We start from the raw sequence: 10,063 nt of genomic DNA on the forward strand, positions 1-10,063 counted from the left end.
CATCACATTTAACACATTTTTATGCATTAATAAAAGATTGATTTTGAGTTACAAGTTGTAAGTTAAATGTTGTAGCGTCTATCAGCCAATACTTTTATTCCCAATGGAGGCAGCGTGTCTGGAAAAATATTTGAAAAACTATCACTTTATTCCATTTGGAAAGTCAAAAATTGTTCACCATATACCTTTCACAATTTTAAGCGTAATATCTATGTTTTCAGAACTTTATTTTCGATTTTATTTAAAAAAAATATAACAAGCTGGTTGCGCTTGGCGTTTCACAAAAAATAAAATGGCTCTTCTAACAGTAGTGATGGCAAAATACTTTCATGTACATTTTGTACTTTTTGATATGCCTCCCCCATCACAGTTCGCGATGGTTGTGGTGACATTTACGAGTCTGTGGTAGCGATGAGGATGAAATGGAACTTTGAAATGCTGGCAGGGTACTCGTGTCGAACATATCCCATATATTGTGCACATTATATGTTAAGTTCGAAGGCATAATCGATACTGCTGCATGTTTATGGGATCGATAACACATTTACCGATTATTTAGTCATCGCCGACAAGTCGTATCGATCCGACACACTGTAAGATTCTTTGCAAACACCGACATTCCGTCCGGAATAACTGATAGTCTGTAAAGCGCCGTGAAGGACTAAAAGAAAACAGACTACTCGTTTATCCAGGAGATCTCAAAAAATATGCAACACTGTCATCAGCTGTTTAAAAACAATCACAGAAAAGAAGTGAAATCTTGCATTTTTAATGTATGAAATGCTCAAATAGTAATATATATTTACTGCTGCGATTATTTATGACACTGTGCTACTTTGAATTTCATGTTTTTCGATAAATTAGTTACAATAAATTGCTAAAGAAGCGTCACTTTATCAAAATACAATCTGGCAACATCGGCGCGGCTTGCACTGATGAGTTGTTCTGGATAGAACACCAGTGCAACGATGTTCTGGATAGTCCATACCCTGCCAGCATTTCAAAGTTCCATTTCATCCTCATCGCTACCACAGACTCGTAAATGTCACCACAACCATCGCGAACTGTGATGGGGGAAGCATATCAAAAAGTACAAAATGTACATGAAAGTATTTTGCCATCACTACTGTTAGAAGAGCCATTTTATTTTTTGTGAAACGCCAAGCTTGTTATATTTTATTTAAATAAAAACGAAAATAAAGTTCTGAAAACATAGATATTACGCTTAAAATTGTGAAAGGTATATGGTAAACAATTTTCGACTTTCCAAATAGAATAAAGTGATCGTTTTTCAAATATTTTTCCAGGCACGCTGTCTCCATCGAAAATAAACTGGCTGATAGACGCTGCAATATGTAACTTGCTACTTAAAACTCAACATCATACTTTTATTAATGCAAAAAATTATGTTAAATGTGATGAGATAAGGTAAGTACTATGTTCGCTTTTCGCGTTGAAATTTTCGTGGTTACTTTATTAAAACAGTTCAATATAAAGCAGACAAATTAACTCAATTGATACGTAGTTTCTTGTTCCTCTAGATTTCGGCAAGACTTTACAGGAATAAGTTTGTTTTCATTTATAATTTTGGTTATTTAAGGAAAAGTAATCGCGAAAATAAAGTGGTTTTCAACTCGAAAACCGAACATAGTACCTACCCATAAACCGAAAAATGTTATATTTATAAGAAATTATAAATGTTTAATCAAATCAATAAACATCTACAGAATCGTATTTTACTTGAACACAATGATTCTTCTACAATTACCTTAAAATGCACTTTTTCTAATAGTTTGCAGGGGTTCTTATTGGCGTTCTTCGAAATAGATCTAAATAGGCACCTAATAATTGCACTGATGAGAAACTTTTTCGTAGTAACTTGGCGTGGTACAACTTCTCAATAGTGACGGCGCTTTTCCGACGAGTTTTTGATGTCGTATATGATTGTTTTCGAGGTAGTGAGGATTCTCAGAAGCGCCCCCAAATTCAAAAAATGTTGGCAGGGTAAACTGGAACTTAAGGTAGGTACTATGTTCGGTTTCCGCAGCGATACAAAACCAAAAATGCGAAAAACTACCGAAATATTTTTTCATTTGTGATACTTTGTTTTTTTTTTCGAGTTGAAAAACTGACGTAAAGCGCACAGTCCCTAATTAGATCGTGTTAAATCCTTCCATATGTTGAGATTAGTTAGTTTCAAAATATGGCGCCATTTGTAATGCGAATTAAGAAATAATTTATTTATTCAAATGGTTTGTGTTAAATTATAATGCAAAAGTGGTTCGCGTTGTTATTTAAAATTGTTATACGATCGATTGACGAAATAAATATAACATGGAGTGGTATTTTCGTAATAAACTAGCAACCACCATCTAGCCGCCCCCTACTACTTGATTGAATAGAAATAATGTATATAACATGAAATTTATAGAAAAATGTTAACAAATAAAGCTCTATTTAGCGAAGTTCATTTTACAATCGTTTCTTTTTACTGGGCATCGGGATAATAAACACAAATTATGCTGTCATTTCATGGTAAATATAAAGGAGGCAGTGCTATTGATGATGCAGTACTATGGTTGCAACGAATGGAATCACAAGAATAATTTGCTATGTTCCAAAAATAAAATTAGTTGTTCTGAACAAAGTTATACCAAAAATAAATGGTAAATGTTAATGCCACATAAATAAAAAGTTATACCCTATACAGGGTTTTATAATTTAGTGCATATGTTTGCAATACCCACACGGATGAAAAAGGCTGTTTTTCATATGTTTGGCTATAAACATTATATGTTTGAAACACAAATTTTTAAACACAATATTGTTGAGTGCAAGCATAATGTTCATAAACTAGCATAACATGTTTGGGACATATATGTTAATATGTTAGAACATATTATGTTTGGGACATAAAATGTTTGTAAATATAATATGCTTGGATGCAAACATATAATAATTTAGAAATAGCCTATAAACATATATGTGTTTAGTAGCTTGGAGCGCTATTTAACAGGCAGCGATATTGAATTAAGTTGGTGGTTGTTGCTTGTTATTACAAAATTAACATTTTATTTTTCCTTGGGCAATTGATCAGCTACTTCTTTGATCCTTACAAACTGTGTGGTCCGCTGTTCGAATCCCCGTCCGGCAAAAGGTAAAATTAAAATAAAAAAATTATACAGAAAAAGGTGCTAAGAACTAAAAAATGTCGTGGAAGTGAGAAAGATGTGGGGGAATATACAATTGGGCAGAAACAAAATTTTGAGCATTCAGGTCGAAAACCTATGTTGTTAGCACCTATATTACCTGTTTATTTTCATAATTCGTTATGATTGTAAATATATAAATAAATAAATAAAAATAAATAAAAATGTTGTAGCGTCTATCAGCCAGTACTTTTATTCTCAATGGAGGCAGCGTGTCTGGAAAAATATTTGAAAAACTATCACTTTATTCCATTTGGAAAGTCAAAAATTGTTCACCAATTTACTTTTCACAATTTTAAGCGTAATAACTATGTTTTCAGCACTTTATTTTCGTTTTCATTGAAATAAATTATACCCTGCCAACATTTTTTGAATTTGGGGACTCTTTTGAGAATCCCCACTACGTCGAAAACAATCATATACGACATCAAAAACTCGTCGGAAAAGCGCCGTCACTATTGAGAAGTTGTACCACGCCAAGTTACTACAAAAATGTTTCGCATGAGTGCAATTATTAGGTGCCTTTATAGATCAATTTAGAACGACGCCAATAAGGGACCCTCCAAACAATCAGAAAAAGTGCATTTTAAGATAGTTGTAAAAGAATCATTGTGGTCGAGTAAAACACGTTTGTTTAGATATTTATTAATTTGATTAAACATTTACAAATTCTTAAAAATATAACATTTATACCACTATCACATTACATTTAACATAATTTTTGGCATTAATGATGATGTTGAGTTACAAGTAGCGAGTTACATGTTGCTGCGTCTATCAACCAGTGTTTTTATTCCATGGAGGCAGCGTGTCTGTAAAATATCTGAAAAACAATCACTTTATTCCATTTGGAAAATCACCAAATTTTTCACCAATATACCTTTCACAATTTTAAGCGTATAATCTATGTTTTCAGAACTTTATTTTCGTTTTCATTTAATTAAAATATAACAAGCTGGTTGCGCTTGGCGTTTCACAAAAAAATGGCTTTTTTAACAGTAGAGATGGCAAATTACTTGCATGTACTTTTTGATGTACCTTTTCATGATGGTTGAAGTGACATTTACGAGTCTGTGGTAACGATGAGGTTGAAATGGAACTTTGAAATGCTGGCAGGGTAATAAGCCAGTTGCGCTTGGTGTTTCACAAAATATAAAATGGCTCTTGTAACAATAGTGATGACAAAATACTAGTCTTGTGTCGTTCCGGAACGAACTAGTTCCAATGAACGGTTCGCTAAATGGAACGATTTCACTAGTTCCATCTCTTTCGTTCCCATCGTTCCTTTTGTCATTTAGTTTTATTCAATTTACGCTCCATCGTCCGCGGATCGCAGTTTTATTATTTTTTTTTTTTTTTGTTCGATCTATTTGCCAATTCATTCATTTTGGCGCGTATGTATTTAAATCATTGATTGATATGCTGCTATTTAATAGAATCATTAGTTCCATCTCAGGCTCTTCACAAAACAAATATTATAAAATCCAAAAATCCATCCTTGGCTTTCTCAGTTTAGTTACTTCCTTACATTTTCCGTTCCATTCATTATTTTTTCTTTTTGAAGTAATTCCACTCAAATTTCCATATTTTTTTGTATCTTTCAATTGACCACGAACTTCGTTGCACAAAGTAAACAAACAATGTCATGTCTGCCTTTAGTAGATGACAGTGATGACAAATATAATAATCCGGAACGAAAAGGAACGATTTGAAGGAACTAGTTCCTTTGTACAAAAGGAACGATGAGTCTGAATCTCTACGGTGAACGATTTTGGCCAAGACTACAAAATACTTTACTGCGAATAGTGATGGCAAAATACTATCACAGTTGGCGATTGTTGCAGTGTCACTTACGAGTCTGTGGTAGCGATGAGGATGAAATGGAACATTGAAATGCTGGCAGGGGACATTCCGTCCGGAATAACTGATAGTCTGTAATGCGCTTTACAGACTATAAGTTATTCCAATAGCGGCTTATGCTTTTGCGGTTTGGTGGGGGGTGACTTCGGCGCAGATGGAGTGGTTGAGGAGATGGGAGAGGAGGGTTCTTTCGTCCTGTTTAGGTATGTTTCCTGTTAGGGCTGAAGACGGCACGTGGAGGTGGCCGCCTTGTGGGGAGATGTACGGGGCGGCGGATATGGAAAGAATCGATGTCTTTCTGGTTAGACTGGCGCTTGGCTTCCTCGAGGGCTCGTCTGGCTTGACCAATGGACTGGTGAGTTGGGCACTTTAACGGAATTTTGACGTAGATATGGTCGAATATCCACCACCGGTGGCATTGCTGGCTCTGCATCAACGAAATAGGCTATTTAGAGACCAGAGACTTCTATTTTACCATAGGAGATTAGGATCGCTGGATATCGTAGATACCGTATATATAGTGGATCAATGGCCTAAGGGTCCTATAATCTTTTGTACATATTTTGTAAATAGTTAGCCTTAAAGGTGAGTACTACGTTCGGTTTTCGAGTAGAAAACAACTTTATTTTCGCGATTACTTTTCCTGAAATAATCAAAATTATAAATGAAAACAAACATATTCCCATAATGTCTTGCCGAAATTTAGAGCAACAAGAAACTGCGCATCAATTGAGTTAATTTGTCTGCTTTATATTGAACTGTTTTAATAAAGTAACCGCGAAAATTTCAACTCGAAATGCGAACATAGTACTTACCTTAAGTTATAAACGTATATCTATTCTCTTTCCTTTAGTTTCTTTAGTTTTAAGCCTTCCCAATAAACACAAACGTTTGAAAAATGCTAAATTTCAACAATTTTTCAAACATTTTTTCAAAGGATTAGGGTAATATTCAAGTAGAGAAATTGTTGAGAAAATCGCGTTCTCAACAAAAAACAGACATTACCCTCAACAGTAAAATTTAACACATTAAGGCCGGTATGCACCTCTAGCGAAATTTTCGGTAGCAAAAATTTATTTAAGTCTACAACAAAAAAACAGGGCTGTGTACACAAACTTTAAACCAGCTAAACGCTTTTAAAAATTATTAATATATGTTCCAAATATTCCTCAAATAAATTGTTTATTATTTACAGACATTTTAAAACTTTTACGCACACAATGATTGTAATAAATTAAATGTTTGCTGCCAAAATATGCTTTTGACAACCCTGTTATTTTCATTAGAGGTGCGTACCAGCTTACGAAATTGAACGCTACCGAAAATTTCGTTAGCATAAATAGCAATGCATTTCTTATGGGAATGAAATTTTTCGCTAGAGGTGCATACCGGCCTTTAGGCCTTTAGGCCGGTATGCACCTCTAGCGAAAAATTTCATTCCCATAAGAAATACATTGCTATTTATGCTAACGAAATTTTCGGTAGCGTTCAATTTCGTAAGCTGGTACGCACCTCTAATGAAAATAACAGGGTTGTCAAAAGCATATTTTGGCAGCAAACATTTAATTTATTACAATCATTGTGTGCGTAAAAGTTTTAAAAGGTCTGTAAATAATAAACAATTTATTTGAGGAATATTTGGAACATATATTAACAATGTTTAAAAGCGATTAGCTGGTTTAAAATTTGTGTACACAGCCCTGTTTTTTTTGTTGCAGACTTATGGCATTTTCTTTTCTTGTAAAAAATGCGCACTTTTTTTGCATTTTGCCCGGAAAATTTACTTTTTAGGTTCTTTTCTAAAAAAAGCAGGCAAAAGTGCGAAAAGGCTTCGCATTCTGTTGTGAAAATAGCACCACGCATAGAGGCAAATTAAGGGCATTTTCAGCACTGCCTACAAACGAGAGTGCTGTGATTGCCCTGTTTCCTTCTTTGAATTCTTTTCTGCCCGCTGAAATGATAGCATTTTTTTAGGTTGCTGGTAACATTTTAAAAATGCGCATTCTGTACAGACAAAATGAAGGCAAAGCCCTTTTTTCAGAAAAGAAAACACCATTAAATAAATTTTTGCTACCGAAAATTTCGCTAGAGGTGCATGCCGGCCTTTTAGCAATAATATCTCAAATGTTATCCTCAAATTGAAATGCATCGCTACTCAATAATTTGTCAAACAATTTTCAATGCGAGTCAAATTCAAAATTAACATCGTTGCAAATACTTTTCAACCTAAATTTGTATGAATGATATCCCCACTTCAAATTGAAAGTCAAAGCCAAAATTCTATGAATTTTGTATAATTTATTCATTTTCATCAAAATAAACTATATATAATACACTACACTACATAATACACTACAATACCAATTGATAAATAATAATCTTATTAAACATATCAACAAATAAGAACAAAGAAAAAAAACAAACAACAAAACTTTAAATATCTTAAACATTATTAGTAAACACCTTTGCATTGATAATTCGATTTCCTTCATTTTGGTTCCTTCGTTTTATTAACATGCGGGCAATTTGAAATTAGGAACGTACTGGACCGCGTGTTAGAATTGATTTCCAGCAGAAGGAAGTCACAATATATCCATTTTAAACTGATAATAGCATATGAATTAAACTGACGATGTGATGCACATTTTCATCCAGAAGTTGTTGATTTCAACAATTTGTTGTTTTTAACAATTTTAATTGGTTGCACTTGTAATGTCTCTGGAAACTTTTTCTTGTCGATAAGCCACTCGTTTTTCATTGGTCAGCTTCTTATTGTTTGCAAGAATGTGGCATCCAAAGATTTTAGTTTTCTGCAAAGAGATATAAATTTAGTGACTTCTTTAAAGTGTTGATTTAATTTTTCATATTGACGTACCAATTATTATAAACTATTTGAAGCAGTTCCAGTTAATTGTCCACCATTTTTTCATTGGTCAGCTTTTTAATGTTTTCAAGAACGTAGAATCCATAATTTTAGTTTTCTGCAAATAAATATACATTTAGTGACTTCCTTAAAGTTTTTTTTCTTTTTTTATTTTCACTTACCTATTTTTATAAACTATTTGGTTATTTGTCTAAAATTTTCCATTTTTTTATTTCTTGCAATTAACCACGAACTTCGTTGCACAAATAAGTATTGAAAATCACATCCCAATAAACACAGGATGAGCGTTTTTCAAATGCAACAACTTTTCAGATTGAGGGTAAATATAATTTTCAACATAAATTCAACTTGACTTGAAATAGCTCATCTTCAATACATCTTCAAATTGTTTGCGAATTACTTCCAATTTGCCAAAATGTTGACGAAATCTTTGAAAAGGTGTTGAAGATAATATGAGAAAACTTTGACAAAACACTACCCTAAAATGCAACGAAAAAACCATGTGGTTTTCAATACTTATTTGTGCAACGAAGTTCGTGGTCAATTGCAAGAAATAAAAAAATGGAAAATTTTAGACAAATAACCAAATAGTTTATAAAAATAGGTAAGTGAAAATAAAAAATTAAATAAAACTTAAGGAAGTCACTAAATGTATATCTCTTTGCAGAAAACTAAAATTATGGATTCTACGTTCTTGAAAACATTAAAAAGCTGACCAATGAAAAAATGGTGGACAATTAACTGGAACTGCTCAAATAGTTTATAATAATTGGTACGTCAATATGAAAAATTAAATCAACACTTTAAAGAAGTCACTAAATTTAAATCTCTTTGCAGAAAACTAAAATCTTTGGATGCCACATTCTTGCAAACAATAAGAAGCTGACCAATGAAAAATGAGTGGCTTATCGACAAGAAAAAGTTTCCAGAAACATTACAAGTGCAATCAATTAAAATTGTTAAAAACAATAAATTGTTGAAATCAACAACTTCTGGATGAAAATGTGCATCACATCGTCAGTTTAATTCATATGATATTATCATTTTAAAATGGTTATTTTGTGAATTCCTTCTGCTGGAAATCAATTCTAACACGCGGTCCAGTACGTTCCTAATTTCAAATTGCCCGCATGTTAATAAAAGGAAGGAAATCGAATTATCAATGGAAAAGTGTTTACTAATAATGTTTAAGATATTTAAAGTTTTGTTGTTTGTTTGTTTTTTTTTTTTTTGTTCTTATTTGTTGATATGTTTAATAAGATTATTATTTATCAATTGGTATTATAGTGTATTATGTAGTGTAGTGTATTATTATATATTTTATTTTGATGAAAATGAATAAATTATACAAAATTCATAGAATTTTGGCTTTGACTTTCAATTTGAAGTGGGGATATCATTCATACAAATTTAGGTTGAAAAGTATTTGCAACGATGTTAATTTTGAATTTGACTCGCATCGAAAATTGTTTGACAAATTATTGATTAGCGATGCATTTCAATTTGAGGATAACACTTGAGATATTATTGCTAATGTGTTGAATTTCACTGTTGAGGGTAATGTCTGTTTTTTGTTGAGAACGCGATTTTCTCAACAATTTCTCAACTTGAATATTACCCTAATCCTTTGAAAAAATGTTTGAAAAATTGTTGAAATTTAGCATTTTTCAAACGTTTGTGTTTATTGGAATGGTTTTTTCGTTGCATTTTAGGGTAGTGTTTTGTCAAAGTTTTCTCATATTATCTGCAACACCTTTTCAAAGATTTCGTCAACATTTTGGCAAATTGGAAGTAATTCGCAAACAATTTGAAGATGTATTGAATATGAGCTATATCAAGTCAAGTTGAATTTATGTTGAAAATTATATTTACCCTCAAACTGAAAAGTTGTTGCATTTGAAAAACGCTCATCCTGTGTTTATTGGGTTGTTCTGTTTTGTTTCAAATTCCGTTTTGTTTTATTATTTAGTTTTTCTTTTCACCCAAAATGTATAGAGAATCCTTTTTTCCCGTACCTATTTTTAGGAATGTTTTAGTCATGATTTAATAAGTCAGAAAGAAAGAAAAGACCTAGATGATCTTATAGTTAGGTAGAATATAGGATTAAAGA

The 10,063-nt window shown here is 32.4% G+C and overlaps 2 long non-coding RNA genes across 2 annotated transcripts; both read right to left on the bottom strand.

Annotated features, from left to right (window-relative positions):
- Window positions 1-3,818: 3,818 nt before the first annotated feature.
- Window positions 3,819-4,813, bottom strand: LOC142240205 (uncharacterized). The gene is made up of 2 exons (XR_012723193.1): window positions 4,090-4,813; window positions 3,819-4,032 (listed from the first exon to the last, which is right to left on the bottom strand). It is a non-coding gene; the product is annotated as an uncharacterized LOC142240205 (long non-coding RNA).
- Window positions 4,814-7,347: 2,534 nt separating this feature from the next.
- On the bottom strand, window positions 7,348-8,245 carry LOC142240213 (uncharacterized). Its single transcript, XR_012723196.1, has 3 exons — window positions 8,115-8,245; window positions 7,945-8,050; window positions 7,348-7,879 (listed from the first exon to the last, which is right to left on the bottom strand). It is a non-coding gene; the product is annotated as an uncharacterized LOC142240213 (long non-coding RNA).
- Window positions 8,246-10,063: the final 1,818 nt, after the last annotated feature.

Source organism: Haematobia irritans, chromosome 1 (genome assembly GCF_050003625.1).
Source record: "Haematobia irritans isolate KBUSLIRL chromosome 1, ASM5000362v1, whole genome shotgun sequence".
In the NCBI taxonomy this organism is placed as follows: Eukaryota; Metazoa; Arthropoda; class Insecta; order Diptera; family Muscidae; genus Haematobia; species Haematobia irritans.